This window comes from Mus musculus, chromosome 3, assembly GCF_000001635.26.
Source record: "Mus musculus strain C57BL/6J chromosome 3, GRCm38.p6 C57BL/6J".
In the NCBI taxonomy this organism is placed as follows: Eukaryota; Metazoa; Chordata; class Mammalia; order Rodentia; family Muridae; genus Mus; species Mus musculus.
In genome coordinates, this window is record NC_000069.6 from 29,809,314 (window position 1) to 29,827,044 (window position 17,731).

Consider the following 17,731-nt stretch of genomic DNA (forward strand, 5'->3'; position numbering starts at 1 on the left):
TGGACTTAGTGGGTTCTAAAAATGAAATAAAGACGTGAAGTTGGGAGGGGCCTGTTGGGAGTGGGGCTTAGCCAGGAATTGACATGGAGAAATGGGAAACAGTTATCAAATTTCATTGAAGACACGTCCAAGATTTTCAAAATAAAGACAACCTTTAAAAGCAACAGGAAATCAATGGAACAATTGTCCTTCCAATACGTAGTTAAAAATGCAGCCCCTTCCAAGCTGAAGAGATAGGGAGAAGGGACAAAGGGCCTCCAGGTCACTGACAACATAATGTTCCATGGATTTGATGATAATCATAGTCAAAACTTGTTTTGTTTGTTTTTAAAACATTGTATTTATTTCTTTACCGTTTTTATGTGCATTTGTGTTTTGCCTGAATGTGTGTGTGTTCAAGAAATGTATGCTGTGTCCATAGAAGCCAGAAGATTAGTATCAGATCCCCCCGGAACTGGAGTTACCGGTGACAGAGCTCAGATGTTGGAAATTGAACCTCGGTCCTCTGAAGAGCAGCCAGTTCTCATAACCACTCAGACATCTCTTCAGCATCCTCAAATATTTTTTCAACAAAGAATTGCTTTCAAAACGAGAAAAATGATTGAATTGCTGAGCTGAAAGTTAAGGCACCACAATTACAATTTGTTGTTGCTTGGTTATAGTCTCCTTTTAAGAAGGTCTGCCTACTTCAGGGTCATGTGATTTAGTGCCTCTAGTCTTGTGCTGAGGGTATCAAGATAGGTAGAACTATGTCACAGAACAAAGCAAGGACACCCATGTTGTATCAGCATTTTATGCCAAGGAAAAGAATGAGGCTGAGCAAAATCTCTTCATTTTGGAAGACAATCTGCTTTGATTGACATTCTGATTGAATATGTACCACCCAGGAACCATAGAAGACGTATGCTTCTAACCCCAAAATGTAGACTACCCAGCAAACAGATTAGATTCAAGTTCTACCAAAAGGCGAATTAAGGAAGAAAATGGTCCAGTTTCCCTAGACTTCCAGACATATGCTCCCATGCTGTGATATACATTTTGCCTCCATTTTGCTGTCTGAGCCAGCCTGATACTAGGATAACTGTCTTGTGGATGGGGCTGGGATGGAATCTGAGAGAGGGTTAATGAATGATTTCTCAGAAACAGGAAATGAGTAGCTCTCTCCTTGGCCAAAGAAAGAGAAGATGTAGAGCTGACACGCAGCAGAGAGGTTTTCCTTACATGGCCTTTTGGATTTATAAAAATAATGGCTATTGATTTATGACTTACTGAGAAATATTTGAAAACTTTATAAATAGCACCAGTCTGGCAGGGTAGACCTTGCTTTCTGAGTTCTGTGAAGTCACTAGTTAGGCATGTAAGCTCAGGCATGTTTTCTCCTACAGCCCTCTCTATCTGCAAAGGTAGCAAAGAGGGCTTGTGCATCCCTCTCAACCCTAGAGTCTAAAATCCTATTCTAATGCCTGGGAGAGAGCTCAGCTGGCAAAGCGTTGGCCACAGATGAGGACTCAAGTTCCAGCCACAGAACCCACTTTTAAAAGCTGACAGTGTGGAGTGTTCTCTAAAACCAGCATAGGCAAAGCTAGGGAGATCCATAGGACACCCCTGGCCAGCTCTCCCAGTGCTGGTCACTGAGCTCTGGGCCATCGAGAGAGTGTATCTCAGCAACAGCGAGTGGGGGAAAGTAAGAGAGGGTGGGAGGAAGAGAAGAAGGGAAAGAGGGGGAGAGGGTGATGGGGGAAGGGAGAGAGAAAACAAAAGCATAAAACAAAAGCCTACAAATGTTGATGGTGTCTGAGGAGGACGCTTGAAGTCAACTTTGCATCATCTGACCTCAACGGATGTGCACACATATGTGCACTTGCACACATACAGGTGTACACAGATATAAACACATGCATGCACACACACGTACACACACACACACACACACACACACACACACACAGACACACACACACACACACACATGTGTCTATAGTGGAGACAATTTGATTAAGTAGGAAAACTCCATGTGACAGCATGCGTACCTTAGTCTCTCTGGAATTCTAAACCATAAAAGTAGGCTGATAATGTCTTTATACCCTTTGAATTAGGGGAGGTTTGAAAAATGAGTTGAAAATGTCAATAGCTCAGCCTTCTGCCTAGAACCTAATGAGTTTCTGAAAACAGTAAACTCAGAGCTGAAACCCTCTGCATGAAGCTTTCTGAAGGTAAGATTCAGACATGTTCATTCTTTTTCTGACCCCAGTAAATCAGTGTCACCGTGTCACCATTCAATCCCATATTATTTCTTCCATTTTGGCCATCTCTCCCACCTCTGCTTTAAATATTGTTTCAAAATGACCTTGTAGTCATGATAATAGTAGTCATTTACCTGTCACCCTGCACTGCTCAGCCATTGCACATAATCTCCAGAGCAGCAGTGGAAGGCAGGTGTTCCCCTGCTTGGAGGTTGGGCCAGGTCATATTTCATTAAATGTCCCCATGAAACCTAGCACTGTGCCTTGGATACACAAGACCCTCGTCACACATGTTTTGATTGACTGAAACTCGGCAGTATGTCCCACTCCCTTTCTTTGTAATGTATGTAGGTGTTTGATTTATAAGGAATTTCTGTCCCTGGATGTGGCCGGCTATTGAATTTATGTGTGACAAGGAAACCATACAGTTTGGCAACTCTATAGTGATAGGTGATGTGTGATTCATTTGGGGGAAGATAAACATTTTCTATTCAGACTTTGAATACCTGGGCCTACGGTTAGCTAATCAAGTCTCTGCATGGCTGAACAGACATCTTCAAAGGGACTTTACTCTAAATTACTCCATTGTGTGTTTCTAGATGCTGTCCTGTTGCATATTGATAATATTTCTTATAGCCACTGCTTAAAAGTAGGAAACAAACATAATTTAGACTTTACTCATCTTAAAAGAAAGCCAGTGGTGTTATAAACCTAAGTCCATGCTAGAAAACCAGGACCCCAAGACCCTTTGAGAGGCCAGGATGCGCTCACAATAAGTTACATCTGTCTGTAACGTAAGGCACACAAAGAGAGACTCAGAGAGTGTGCCTTTCTTAAAAGATGTGTCAAAGCAGGAATCTAAGTTGGTCCTGGAAGACCGTATAGATAGGTGGCGGGGCATGGGACAGCAAAAACTGCAGGGGCCATTGATCAGCCTCTCTGAGCCATCTCCCTCCTGGTCTGGTTCAGTTGCTTTCTCCTCAACTAACTACTCTTTGCCTCCTGAGGTAGGCTTTAAGTTCCCAGTGGATGTTTTTCTTCCCTCCCCTGTGAAATCACATGAATCTAGGCTGGGTGGGGGCAGGGGAGGAGTATGGTAGGCTCTGAACAAGCCCAACCTCACTGGTGGGAGAAATGGTCCCGTAAATCCTTTCAAAGGGCGCCCACCATGTCTGAGAGTCGGAAGGGGCAGCCGGTGACATGAATACGATTATTGTAATGGAGCAAAATGTGTGACCCGACCGGATTCGGTAAACCCAGCAAAAGGGAACGGCACAGTTAACCCGTGTCTTGGGGGAGCACTAAACCTGGAGCAGACTTATTAATTAGAGCTTCTGAGGGGCACAGAAAAGGGGAGGCTTTCTCCATTATGGAGACAGCTCCATTCTAGCCAGTTGCTTTCCACGGGGGCAACTCCTGCTCCTTTCTTTCTTCTCTTTGAGCCAAGCAGTCTGAGTTACTGTTCACAAGGTCCCTGTTGTGCCTTTTCCATTCAGAAATAGAGCCGATGGGAGAGTTTTTAAATGCATCAGTAGGTGGCGCTCTTTCTTTTAATTTATTTTTCAATCTTCGGTCCAGTTTGTACTGAAAGACCCAGACCTTTTTAATGAAAGAGAAGGGATTTTTAAAATGAAAACACATATACAATGTCCTCTTTTAATTGAAATGGTATATTGTGAAATCATTACTGTCACATGACATTTGTGTTTTAGGGAAATGCATATATATATATATATATATATATATTCCTAAATTGACTTTAGCAATTTGAAAATGATAGTGGACATCTGTGTTCAATAACGTTTTGTTGGTAACCGGTGTTTAATATTTCATGTCAAATCAGGAAGAGTGATAGAAGGTTCTGGAACAGCGGCGGCGACTGGCATTCCTGCAGCACAGCCTGCCCTTTGTCATACTCACCATAAAGAAACCTGCTGTAGCCGGGATGGGAGCTGCACCAGAGTGACTCTGTTCTTGGACCTTACATAAACTTCCAGAATACACTGTCTCTATTTTCTTTTAGAAATATGTCTATAAGCAAAACGGGCTAAAGGACTTCCCAAGCTCATTATTTATTTAAGTGGGAAAGAGGGGGAGTGTGTGTTGGGGGAAAGAGCTCTTGGAAGAAATTACAGCAGAATAAATCATCTTCTAGAACAAATCTTACCTTTGTTTCTCGTCAGTCCTCTTTCTTGCCTAGTTGGTAGGCTGTGATGGGAAGGGAGGCGAATGCCAATGGAAACATGCCTCCAGTGGTTCACAATGAACTCTGGCTAGGATTCTAACAGTAGGAGCTGAGCAGGGTGGGACAGGGGCAGAGAGGAGCAAGGAATAACTTTGAATAAGTTTGTTTCCTTCTCTCATCCTCTTCTATGTGCAATCTAAACTCTATATGCAGCATTGACTTAACAACAGATGTGGTAAAAAGACAATTGGAGGAAAGGGGGCTCTCTTTCAGCTGTCTACAAGACTAGTCCCCTGAATCATCACACTGACCTGCTATTCAGGTCTGTCGGGCTAATTTCAACATTTTTTTTAAATGCAGGGTCCAGATCAGTGGATTTGCTTTGACTAGAATGTAATGTATGAGAAATAGAATATTTGGGATCTAGACATGCAGGCATAGCTCCTGTTTGTTTATGTAGATTTGAAGGACTGTGTAATTGAGGGAAAGAGCACCCTTCACTATGTGCAATAATAAGGGTGAACCTTTAGGTGGGCCAGTCCGTATGTGGCCAGGATCTCTTCTATGTTTTGAAGAGAGAATTCTAGTGACAAAAACCAAGGTCCTGAAATAACTTTGAGGGAGAAGTGATGTGCCTATGGTGTCATTTTTTCTTGTTTATACTTAAAAATGGGAAAGGGTTAGATTAAACAAGTATTTGATTTTGTAATGGCTTCAAAACTCAGGAATACAGGAGAAGACAAAGTAGATGAAAATACAGCATGCTCATGACTTATTTTCTATTCCCCCAAATGTCTACTTACAGGCAAAAATTAAGTAACCAGATAAAATTAGCCATGTATAAAAGTTAACCTTTCTCGGGTTCCAAATGGCAATGACATTTGCCTGCCAATAATGTTAATTCTGTTTGCTTTGCAAAACTTATAATTTTATTATTTCAATACTTCAGTGTTACCAGAGCTATCAAGGAAGTATGGGTATCTTTCTTATTTGAGACAGAGAGAATAAAGTACTGAGTCTAAAAGCCAAACATAATGACCAAGAACCATGCATCCGTGACCCCAGAACCCCAGTCTAGCTATGTCTTTTCTCCCGTGGAAGGAAGCTTTGTCTGTGTATGAGACTTGGGCATCCAATGTGCAGCCGGCAGAGAAACAAGCCAAACTTTCTGGCAGGTGGTAAAACAATAGAGAAATGCAGATAATAAACACGAGTCAGTCCAGGCAGTGATCAGTTGTGGGCATAGCCTGTTTCCTATAGCAGCTTTACGTTCAATCCCAGATCCCATGCCTCGTTAAAAGGCTGAAATAGAAAAGATGTCATTACTCAAGTGTTTTTCATGAAGTGAATGTTTCTTAGTCGTCAGTATTGGCTACCACCGTTCACTAGAAAGCTCCACATTAAATGATCAGCTTCATCTTCCCTGGGCTGCAACTAAGAACATGTGTTTGTGCCCTGTGAGCATCCATTTGTGAGCTATCATACCTTCTTGGCAAGCATGGTGTTGAAGTTGGGGGTATAAACATAACTTTATGGCATAGCTTGAGAAAACAATCTTTCCAGGGACACATTAAAATGCCCTATCTGCCTTCTCATCGTCAAAGAAGACCCAGTGCCTCCATTAGAATCCCACAATTCAGAAAGTTGTTCCTCGTGTTATTAGAAGGTTGAGCTACCTAACTACAGTTCAGAATCATCTACCACCGATGAAAGAGTTCTGCATCTCAGGGGGCGGGGTGGGTCTGGTACCTACTCCACAAACCACCACTTCTGTTCTTTTGAATTTGAGACAATATCATCTTCTAAATCGAAATGAAATATATACTTATTATTCCTTGCTCAGACCTTTGGTTGAGCCATGTCTGCTTCTCTCTGGACCATCCTCTTCAAATCTCAGAGGTATGGGGGAGGGGGAACAATGAAGAGCCTCAGACAATCATCCCAGATAAGCTGCCAAGTGGGGCAGTGACTTCTTAAAAATGACAGCAACAAAGCTCTTGATCCTGTAGATCTCTCTCTCTCTCTCTCTCTCTCTCTCTCTCTCTCTCTCTCTCTCCCTCCATCCCCTCTCTCTCTCCCCTCTCTCTCTCTCCTCTCTCTCTCCCTCCCCTCTCTCTCCCCCCTCTCTCTCCTCTCTCTCTCTCTCTCTCTCTCTCTCTCTCTCTCTCTCTCTCTCTGTCTCTCTGTCTCTCCTCTCTCTGTCTCTCTCTGTCTCTCTCTCTGTCTCTCCTCTCTCTCTCTCTCTGTCTCTCCTCTCTCTCTCTCTCTCTGTCTCTGTCTCTCTCTCCTCTCTCTCTCTGTCTCTGTCTCTGTCTCTCACTTCTTAGTTGTGTTTAGCAACATTTTCTTCAAGTTCGGCATTTTGTTTGCACTTTGAGATGATCCATGTTTTTAAATCTGACTTTATTAAGATCATTTCTTACATCTTCCGTATCTTCCCAGAATTTTACAGCTCATATGTTTTTCTTCTTTGGAGTGCTCTTTCATTAACTAAAAAAATCTAAATTATTTTAAAAGTTTACTTTAACTCGACCTTCACTCTTCATCTCTAGCACAGGAACACACCTTGTGCCACTACTCATCAGTTTGTAGCAATGGTCACCTGCAGCATTTATTACCTACTCTCATTGGCTTAATAACAACTAGGAAATGGTAGTGCATTCTTCCCCAATTTAGAGAAATGTATAATGAGCCATATTTATCCATCACTAAGACTATGCATGAGTTGTAGAAATCATGATTCCTAATTGCTAAAATAAAATTCACAGTGATGATGAAGGTCACTGCACACTCAAACTTCTTCCAGAACACTCAGATATATTGAGATAAATTTATCTTTGAATTCTTATACAGTTCCGTTTGAAAGATGAAAAAATTGCTCCATGCCTCCATAAGGGCAGAACACAAAGAAACCAGGAAATAAACTCCTCATCTGAATTCCCTAACCTCCAACACAGCTGCCTTGCCATTCTGGCTTGAGAGTGCCCAGGCTGTAGCAGGAAGCACTGTTTCTGGTTGTATTGGTTAGACATTAGACAGCACTGCCCGCTCTACCTGCTGAGCTTGTTTCTTTTCCATGAAGATTTATGGGAGAAATGGAGAAAGAACAGTGTGTATCTCTAACACTGGGCTTAGGATGCCAACACATGGACAAGGTCAGAAGAAGCAGCACGTGAAAGAGATTACTAACTGGAGGGTGATTCCAAGTTAGGTAACTTTCCTTTGGTTTTAGAAGCCGTCCTGGCTGACTTAGCATAACCTAGAATCACTTGAGAAGGAAGTCTCTACTGAGAGATTAACTGATTAAGTAGGCTTATGGACATATCTGTGGGGGATTGTCTTGATTGTTATTTACACAGGAGAACCCAGCCTACTGTGGCAAGCACCTTCTCTAGGGAGATGGTTCTTAACTAATTAAGAACCTCAATACCTGTGTGAGCCAGCTAGCAAGCAGCATCCTCCACAGTGCCCACTGTGCCTGCGGAAGGCGAAGTGACTTGTTGCCAAATGGGTCTGCCTTGAGCCCTCACCTTGATTTCCCTTGGTGATGGACTGTGACCTGGACTCTCACGTTAAATAAACCATTTCCTATCCCAAATTGCTTTTATGCTTTTTTTTTCTGAATTATGTACTCATCTTCCCTCCTCACTGAGAATTATTTTCAAGAAAGGAAAGGAAAGGAAAGGAAAGGAAAGGAAAGGAAAGGAAAGGAAAGGAAAGGAAAGGAAAGGAAAGGAAAGGAAAGGAAAGAGAAATTGAACTGTATTTATAAATAATTTTCACTGGAAATCCATATCCTTCCACCAGAGCAATGAGAATTGGGAGCCCCCTTGAATATCCTACCCACTCATAATAAAGCCCATACCCCTGTGATTTCTGTCCCTACACATTAGTATTTTACGTTAGAAGAATCATGGAGTCTTTCTGGTGACATTTTCTCGGCATGAAATAGTTATCTACTGATGACAATTATCTACATAAAACAGTTAGATACGTTGCAGCACACATGACGAAATTCTTCCTTTCTGTTGTGTACTTTTCATTACTATAGATGTATGGCATCACCTGTTGGACATATTTCTAATTACAGAATAAAGTTTTTAGGCCATGTCTTTGCAGTTAGTATTGTGCAGTTTTCTTTAGGTGGGTTTATAAGTTGGGGGATGCTCAGCTACATGTCAGTGTTATTTCACTGTAAGAAACCATGTAAATTTTTTCCCCAAAGTCCTGCACAAGTTCACGACCAGATCTAAAAACTTAGGCTTGTCATAGACACACACTTACCTCCACTTGACACCCTTTAATTTTAACCATTTCAGTGGATATATAATTGTCTCATGTGTATTTCATTTTTTACATGAAAATTACTGAGACTTAAATCTTTTTCCACACAGACATCTAATTTCCTGGCATTATTTGTTGTTGTTGTTGTTGTTAAGACTAGGCTTTCTTTGTTAAAATAGCATCTTTGTCCAAAGTAATTTGACTATATATCCACTGGTTTATTTTCGGACTGCTATTTTGTTCTGTTAAACCCATTGTCCATTCTTATGCCAGCCTTTGCAGTAGACAAGTCAACATTATTTTCCTTTTACTACATTCTTTTGGCAATTCTGGAAAATCCTTTTAATTTTTCCACAATGACTTTTAGAACTACATGATAAATTTCTAATTGTTAAATCCACTGGATTTTTGAGTTTGTTTGAGATGCATCTATACACCAATCTGAACAATATCTGTTCTTGCAACTTACATACATGGTATTCTTACACATTTACTTCTGTGTTTGTTTGTTTGTTTGTTTGTTTGAAAGCTTTTTGTATATCTTAGACCAGATTTTACACACATTTTTAAAAAGTCTTCATTTTATAATATTTTAGTTTCACAGAAAATTTGATACTGAAGGAGAGATTCTCCACCTGGCCCTGGGCCGTTCTACCTGCGCTGGCCACAAAGCATCTTCCATTAACAACAAACACTTCTTTTACAGTGACAACATCACATCATAATAACCCAAAGTTCATGGCATGCACTAAAGTTAATCCTCAAGATTCTGCACTCCACATGCTTGGACTACTGGAGAGAACAGTTCCAATGACTGAAAGGCACAGAGGTGCTTCATCTGTCTAACCCTCTCTCCTCCCTTCTCTCTGCCAATCACTGAGCTGGGTGTGAGACTTACATTGTATGCTGTCTTTCCTGGATCAGCTTATTATTTTTAGTCAGACGCTTCCATGATTTCTCATGGCTTGATAACTCATTTCTTTTTAGCATTGGAAAGCATCTATTGACAATCTGGATACTCTGGGGCCTATATATTCATCTGCCTAATGAGTGATCCTTGACTTGCTATAAAATGTGGGTATTTGTAAATTAAGGTGTTTTGACTATTTATGGCAGGTATTATGCAGAAATGTAAACTTTCCACTTCTGGATACATATCAAAGACAGTAGTTGCTATGCAAAAGCATGTTTAGTTTCATAAAAAGCTGTCTTAGGTTTCCAGATCATTTGCAGTGAATGACTACTGGAAATGAAAAGCACCCTGGTGTTCCTATCATTTGAGATGTTCAGCACAGGGACATGAGCCACACAGGTGTGTCCTCTCCCCAATGACATGAGATAAAGAGATCTTCTTGGATGTTGCTTTCACGGTCAACATCTTATTCCTAGTGAGAAGTGGAAGTACTTAGAGTACTCTCTAATAGGATTCTTGCTAAGTTTACAGATACTTTCTTCTGGGTTATGGCTTCTGTCTTTTTATGTTGACATTAATTTTCTCAAAGCAAAGAATAATAATAACTTCAATAAACTCAAGTTTTCCAAGTCTTTTTTTAGTTAAAGGATCGTACCTTCAGTATTTGGAAGAATACTGCTGTTCTACTGTTCATGTGGATGTTCTGTTATTGTCTACTTGGTTTAGTTTTTTTTTTTTTTTATTTAGGTCTGTGTTCCATTTCCATTTATTTTGTGTTGTGGATGGGAGCCCTGGGTCTACATTAATTTGTCATATGTGAATGTCTGGCTCCAGAACACATTATAGAATAGATGATCTAGTCTCCATGGTATTTTCTTGATTTCTCTGTCAACAAATGATTATGTTAGTGGAGGTTGAGTCTTTCTTGTTTCTTTTTTCTTTTTTTATGTATTTGATCGCTCTATCTTCACTGCTGTGGTCTTGTAGTTGGGCACTATGAGTCCTTCAAGTCTGTTCTCCTTCAATATTGCCTGCCTCTATTGTGTCTTTTGTATTTTGTCTGATTGTTTCTTTGCATGGATTGTGTGTGTGTGTTCATGAGTGTGTGCAGTGTGTACACATCTGTGTATGGAGTCTAGAGGACAGTATGGGATATTTTACTCTATCATTCTCTACCTTTGTCTTATTGAGATTTAGCTCTCTTTGGACCTGAAGCTCATCAGTCTTCCTAGGCTAGCTTCATAATGAGCTTCAGGTTGACACCTGTCTCTGTTCCCTTACCTGCTATGAAGCACAGGGTTACAAAGATGCACTACCGCACCAGCTTGTAAATATGGGGTCTTGAGATTTAAACTCAGACCTTCATGCTTCTGGGACAGACACTTTACCAACAGCTGTATGCCAGATCTCATTCGCATGTTTATATATATATTTAGGTTGTTTTTCAGTGCCCTGCACAATAACCTGGATTTGATCAGGTTTGCTTATATAAATATTTCAAACTGGGAGGAAATAACATTGAAAACATTCTTTCTATCAATAGATATGAACTATCTCTTCAGCTGTCTGCTTCTTCCTTGGTTTTTCTTGTGAAAGTTCAGTGATTTTTCTCATGTGAATAGTATAAATTGCTTTGTTCAATTTATACCTATGTGTTTTAATTTTGTAGTGCTAGTATAAATGACATTTTAAGCTTCAAGTTCTACTTTGTTGCCATAATAGCAAAAGCCTTGCCTGTCTTTACTTTTTAACCCCAAATTTTGTTATCATAGATTATTTCTTATATAAGATTCTTATATGTTAAGTCTAAGTTTTTATACATAGACTTTCATGCAATTTGTGAAGAAAAATACTCTGTTTCTTAGGACTTCAGTTACAATGTGGAAAATTAGTAGTGTGAGAGGATATCTTTGCCTTGTTCTAGGTCTGAGTGGAAAGTGTTTGAATTTCCATTATTGAATACCATCTTAGATGAGGAAGAGGCAGCTGGCCTGATAGACATTAGGAATCATGATAAATTCTTGGGGTGGGGGCAATCAGTTGCTCATAGTGCATATGTCTCTTGCAGAGAACCTAAATTTAATTTCTAGCACCTACACACCTCTACACCTCTAGCTGAGAGGTTCACAGCTGCCTATAAATCCAACTCCAAGTGAATCCAGTGCCTCTGGCTTCCATGGACATCTGTACTCACGTACACATCCCAACACACTTACATGGGATTAAGAAACTTTTTTAAAAACACTATAAATATATCATTATTAAGAAAGTGACTTTGCCACAAGGATACTTGGATGGATCAGTAGGACAGAATACAAACTAGAATACAAAATAGAAGAACCTGATGAATAAATGAAACACCACGGTGTGGGACTCAGAAACTGGGATGGCTCAATAAATATGGTCGGAATCAATGTCAAGTCCTACCAATTGAATTGGCCCCTTTTCTTACCTTATTAAAGCCAGAGATTGAAGGCTTAAAGCTTCTTATGCAAATATAAACTACTACGTGTTTTGCAAACCATGTAGGCTAAATCAAGGCCTTAAATCTCTTGTATATCCATATTTATTCTCTGTTTGGTTTTTCTATCTATAACTAAAAGTTTCTTATATTGAATATGGTCAGGATATATTGTAGGAACTTGAAACTTTCAAAGAACTAAAAGCCAATAACAGTATGAGAATAACTGTGTCTATGATCCAAAGAAAATAAAAATAGAAATCATACTCTCTGAAAAGGTATTTGCAAATACATAACCAGTACAAGAATCTCTTTTGTTTTGAGTGTAAAGAAAGAAATTGTAAGTTCACAGTCCAATTCCCATAGATAAAACTCCACAGGATCTTTGAACAGGTTGTTCTGAAACCAGATGCCCTTTGCCCTGCAAAATTATGGGAAGCAGCCCAGTCTTGCAACTTACAGGGAGAAGGAAAATTAAGGTGCAATTCAGGAATTATTTATTGTGCTTTACATTTTTAAGAAGTGCTTAAAACTGTATTTGGTTCTCATATAATCTAAGCTGTGAAAAGGGACGGCAGGTGTTAGAAATAAGCAAAATCAAAAGCCTACATTGTTCATTGGCTAAGTCACACAGCTATTGGTGACATTGCTTGTAGTTGACTCTGACTCTGCCCATCACCCATTCCCCACCCCCTACCCTAGGCCATTTTACCTTGAAAGATAACAACAGGCTTGTAAATCTGTAAAACATCTCACTATTTTGGAAATTCCTTCCACAGCACGTCATCTGCTAGGAACCACACACTCATGCTTGAATGTCTTTAGCATAGTTTTTCCTCCTCAGAATATACAGACAGCATAATTTAAACCAAACCCAGAATTAGCTATCTACATATCAGATCTTTCTGTTCAAAATGTGTAGAAAATCAAACATAACCATGAAATAATTGTGTTTTTATTTCTCCAGCTCCATCATTTTATGCTTTGATTTGTCTAAGAGATAAGTAAGCATACTTATTTTCAAAACTGCTCAAATGAGGGTGAGTATTTAAATGAATGCGTAATAGTTCTAGTTTCCATTCATCTCTTTTGTCATAATGGAGAATGTATAGCCAAACATCCATTTATGTCATAAAAGGAAGAAGGATTTTCAGACATTTCAAATCTGACATGGCACTGTTATTCAATAGAAGAGTAGTACTGGTGGGATGATTTATGTAATTTACATCTTATTTATAAACATCATGATTAGAAAGTCTCTCTCCCCATCTCCTTTCCTCTCACCTTACCCCCCTGCCTTCTCTGCCCTCCTCCTGCTAATAGTCACACGAACTTGCCAGGAAATGGTAGTCTGGTTTACAGGCAAGCTACATCTCACATCCCATTAAACCCACCTGCTCACACTTGGCAGGGCTGGGCCTGAGTTGGCGCTCATTAGAGCCCCTGGCAGTGGGAAGAGGTGGATGGAAGCCGCAATGAAACCGTGCCTGGAAAGCGAAACAGGTTTGGGTTTTATTTGGGCTTTTATTTGGTGCGTGGGCATGCTGCTTTCCATTACAGCAGATAACAGGTTGCCCGTAGCTTGTTTAAGAGATATGGAACTTTTAAGGGGCTGAAAATGAAATTAAAGCTTGATGAAATGCATTCTAATCTATGCCTTGCACTCATGCGCATGCCAGGAAATGACCAGGCTGATGTTTTAATTGTAACCGGGCTGTTCCCTAAAAGGCCTCAACCATATCCAGTGGGCTACACATGGAGAAGCCAGAAACAATGCCATTAAGAATTTATATGCCATCTTAGGCTGCACTCTCTTCATAGCATTACATCAGTTCTACAGGCATTTTCTGCCCCATTTACCAAACAGGGCTCCAGTCAATGAAGTTTTGCATTATGTGCCCCCGGGGAAGAAAATAATGCAAGAGTTTTACTGTCCATGTTAATACCATGTAATACATTACTCAAACACACACCCAGGACCAACAGTTCTAAGTACACAGCTTTGGCTTAGCGACTTTCAAACCGACTTCTTAACTGGCAACTTTTCAATGGCTCTTGTTTTTCCCCAAACTTCTTGTTGGATGACTGAAGGGTCAAAGAAGGAGTCAGAACGGTGGCAACTCTCGGTGGAACTGGTGACTTTCCAGCCATTGGAAAACAGAAAGACTGGTATCCAGACGGTTTGTTTGCCATTTTGCTTTTAAAAATCTATTTAAAAGTTTCTTAAGCTGGAATTTATCCTCACCTACTTCTTGGGAGACTTTGAAAAGTGGCCCAGCATTCAGAAAAAGCCATGAATCCAGAAGTTAAATCTTAAGTGTCTAGTGAACAGTAAGGTGGATGTTCAATGTATTTGGATGCTGGGGGAGGGGCTGGCTTTCTTGGATTTCCACTCCACTCCTTTTGAATAGGAGAAAATATATTTGTCTTCTCTGTTTGGATAAGCAGAGGAAAGGGCTTAAAGAAGAGAAACATTTTCCACACCAGCTGTTCCCTAACTCAAGTCCAGCATGAATGTATTCGTTCCTAGACTGGTGATATTAGGACAAAATGTTCAACAGAATAGAAAATAGAAAGTGAGCCAGTGGAGTCCCTTTTATTACTTTTATACATGTTTTGAGAGAGAATAGCAAATGGCTTTGTGGCTTAGTTAGGGTTTCCATTTCTGTGAAGAGACATGACCAAGGCAACTCTTGTAAGGACAACATTCAATTGGGGCTGGCTTGCTGGTTCTGAGGTTCAGTCCATTATCATCAAGCCAGGAAGCGTGACAGTGTTCAGGCAGGCATGGTGCTGGAGGAGCTGAAAGTCCTACATCTTGTTCCAAAGGCAAACAGGAGGAGTCAGCTCCAGACAGACAGAAAGGGGGTCTCAAAGTCCACCCCCAAGTGACATGCTTCCTCTAACAAGGTCACACCTCCTAATAGTGTCATGCCCTGGGCCAAGCACATTCAAACCACCAAACTACAGGATCAGTTAATCAAATTTAGCCCAAAACCAATGACAAGAATTTGGGTACCCAAAGGTAGGGGAGATAGAACAGTGTGTAAAGTGCTTGCAGCATAAACCTGATTTGGATTCCCCAGAACTCACATTAAAAAGGTGGACATGGTTGCACATGTTTGGATTCTTAGCACTTGGAGGTAGAGATGAGAGAAAAACGTTAACTCAGTAGCTGCCCAGTCCACCTTAATCAGAATATTCCAGACCAAAAGACCCTGTTTCATTAAAAGCAAGGTTGTCTGCTTCTGAGAAAAATCACCTAAGATCTCTCTCTCTCTCTCTCTCTCTCTCTCTCTCTCTCTCTCTCTCTCTCTCTCTCACACACACACACACACACACACACACACACACACACACTCTGCCACCATCATCACCACCACCACCACTGTCACAACCAGTATTATCTATAAACTGTCTCCAATCTGTTTGATAGATTTCTGTTTGATAAACTCCATGTAGAGTTATTTTACTTTTTTCAAGGTTGTCCAACTCACTGTAGCAGACATCATCATCTGTGAGCAACAAATACTGTCATCTCAATGCTAAGCAACTAGCCTTCTTTCTAGGACAAATGTCCTCTGAATAATTAATTTTAATATAGTTTTATGAGGATCTTCAGACAAAAACTTTATATCTAGACAGTATTCTTTCTAGATATTAATTCTAATTAGATATTAATTCTCCACCAAGCTGACAGTCTCATTTAAGCTTTATCCCACAAACACTGATAATTAAATTTTCAAAGAAGGTTTGAGATACATGTGTTGAGGCTCAGAAAAACTTTGAATTCTTCAGCATAAACGTTTGAGTCAAACCCAAATGAACAGAATGTCAAATGGAATTTAGGAATAATGTCTCAGTATAACTGTGTGCTTTGTTTATTTTTGTCACTGTCAATATGTGTACTTTAAAAGATTGTGTCAAACTTCCAGACCAGCTACAATTCAATTTTCTCTTACCCATCCATTCTTTTATGAAAAGATATCTATTAGACAAGCTAATTCATTTTTCACTCTCATGATGAGATGCTTCAGTCATCAGAACCTTTGGTTCTTTCAGTGGTATCAATTTTCTGGTTGTCACAAACAAGTTTTGTGTTCTCCCTACAGTCTGACAGAGAACTATCATCTAGTCTACAGTATTGTGTGAAGCATTCTAAATTCTGCCAGGTGAAAAGCCACGGATTTTTGGACTGCATATAAGATCATACTTGTGAAGTATGCATAAAACATATTCAAAATAGGTGTGTTGACTTACTCTCATGTAGAATGATCATGACTTATAGGCCTGTGTAAAGAGCTACTGCACACACAAGACCTCTACTAATCAGCTACTGCACACCCATGATGCTGACCATAGTTCTTAAAATGTAGATGTAAGACACCAAGATTTAACATGGACTGGCTGACACATTTTATTGTCCCCCTCAAATACTTTTTGTGTGCAAGGCCTATGGAAGCAACAGATAGACTACAAGAGAGCTGAGGGACTTGTTTGACAACAAAGCCCTTGGCTTCAAAATCTCTTCTCAAATGTCTAACTCATCTGGGCAGGGAAGCGAAGCCTGAAGTGTTGGGGTTGAGTGAGGGGAAGTCAGGCCGACAGGCTGGGTTGCCTTTCTTGTCCTTGGCATTGAAGCAGTGTATGGTCTTCTGTTGTTCCTGGAACCACTCGAGCATATAATGGATGGAGTACCAGTGATTGGAAACGGTCGACCTTAGATGATATTTCCTCGAGTTATTTTCTTTCCACGACTTGGTAATGGATTTTTCAAACTTCAACAGTACTGTTGAAGTACCTCTTGATTTTGTTTGTTGTTGCCCCCTCTGGATCCAAGCCTGTCCAGTTATCATGTCATTTGTTTTCAACACTGAAAAATCAACGAGTCTCCTGAGTCTTACACGTTCTCCTTGGAGGGTCATGCGATCCTCAGCAAACAAACAAACTAAAGAACCATTCTGGCTGCTCTGAGGAAATGGAGACCTTTTGGTTTCCTTTGAATGAGTTAAGTTTTCAGATCTGCAGCTTAGGTTCAATGAATTCCACAGAGGTCATTGGAGAGTGAAGGGTGTCTGACAGTCTTTGGCCATGAGGGGGTTGGAGCAATGGCAGGCTGATCCATTCTGGTGTACTGGTATCTAGGGCACCACCTGAAGGGACATTCAGAGAGTTCCAGCTCACATAGCAATGCCCGTGACTCTGATGAAAGATAACTCAGGCATATTTGGGTTAAAACCTCATTTCTGCTAGTAACTGAATGGATGAAATCAAACATATTTTTGTAAGTCAGGGGCTTCAATCTTTAGAGCCCTCTACTAACATGAGGATTTATATATGTGTGAGTGTGTGTATGTGTTGGACACTAGTCTAAGGATATGGCCTATAACACTCCACTTAAAGTTCATTACATTCCTAAGACATTTAAAGCAAAACACCATTAATTTTTGCTTTAACACAAGGACTCAGAAAGGATGCTAGGTCAAAGGTGTTGAAGTTAGCAAGTGGTAGAGTTACTATGTAAAGCTAGATAGTTTCCACCCACTGCTCTTGTTTTTCCCCACAGTGGTGTAATAATTTATTGTCTGACAGAGAAGGACTATTTATTAATAGATTTCAATATATCCTTGTAATACAGACAATTT

General features: G+C 40.2%; 1 long non-coding RNA gene across 2 annotated transcripts in view; it reads right to left on the reverse strand.

The window, feature by feature from the left end:
• Gm33206 overlaps positions 1–17,731 on the reverse strand; it is a 128,723-nt gene that overhangs the window by 44,809 nt on the left and 66,183 nt on the right. The window contains exon 4 of one of the 2 annotated variants that reach the window (XR_880723.3): positions 15,781–17,239. The exons of the other annotated variant lie outside the window; for it this stretch is intronic. This is a non-coding gene — a long non-coding RNA (predicted gene, 33206). Of the gene's footprint in view, positions 1–15,780; positions 17,240–17,731 lie in introns of those variants that run through there. 2 annotated transcript variants of the gene reach the window in all.